A 977-nucleotide genomic window follows, 5' to 3' on the forward strand; every position below is an offset into this window, starting at 1 on the left:
TCTGAAAATGAAATATGAATACAGAACTCTTTTCTAATTCTCTTCCTTGTCTCTCTGGCTCTTTTTCTTTTTCTTTCTCTCTTTCCTTTTCTTTCTCTCTCTTTCCTTTTCTTTCTCTCTAAATGGTGGCCAAATCGTCCATGGATATACTATTTCATATCTGTCTTAAGAGATCCGATCACACCCCAATATAATCCTAATTGGTTTGAGTTAGACTCAAACACATTTGATTTGATAGCAAGCTGTCCATCTTCACGATGTAACATTACTTCCAATTGTTGCCTGCTTGCAGGTTAAAGAATGCAATATTGTGCTTTATCAAAACCAGCAAAAACTGGTCTAATGCTGACCTACCTTTTGCCACAATGGAGACTTCATGCTGACCTCACTGCTGCCACAATTGAGACCTTATGTTATCTCATCATACTATGCTAGGCATAATTCAGAAAATGTAATTCAAACTGTTTTTATAAGATTGTTTCAATGAGAATGTTGGAATCAAATATATATATATATTATATTTGATTCGATGTTTTAACTGTCCATTTATTAAAAACAAGGCAGCACAGTGTAAAATGTTTCAGCTTGTATAATCATGGAATGTAATTCACCCTAATCTCGAAAGGCGTGAGAATCGTGCATACCTGCATTCTTATTCCTCGTTGCCATGGATTCAACCCTTTTCCTTGGAAAAATGTAATGCTCTTATCAGACTTCTGTGTTTTGCAAATTCATGACTGAGTTTGGAAATTATATAGTTTCATTTTAAATCTGGGAATTAATATTTATGCTTTAAGCAACTTTTTACCTATATTAAGAGTATTTAAAATACCTGGCTTCTACACCGAGGATGGTTAAATTTTAAACGTCTTAGAGGCTGAGGTTGGCTAAATTTTCAACAGCTTTGAATCGAGCGTGTGTAAATTTTAAACACTTTCGAGGCCGAGTATAGATACATTTTCAACATCCTCGAGACC

Source organism: Scyliorhinus canicula, unplaced genomic scaffold (assembly GCF_902713615.1).
Source record: "Scyliorhinus canicula unplaced genomic scaffold, sScyCan1.1, whole genome shotgun sequence".
NCBI classification, from domain to species: domain Eukaryota; kingdom Metazoa; phylum Chordata; class Chondrichthyes; order Carcharhiniformes; family Scyliorhinidae; genus Scyliorhinus; species Scyliorhinus canicula.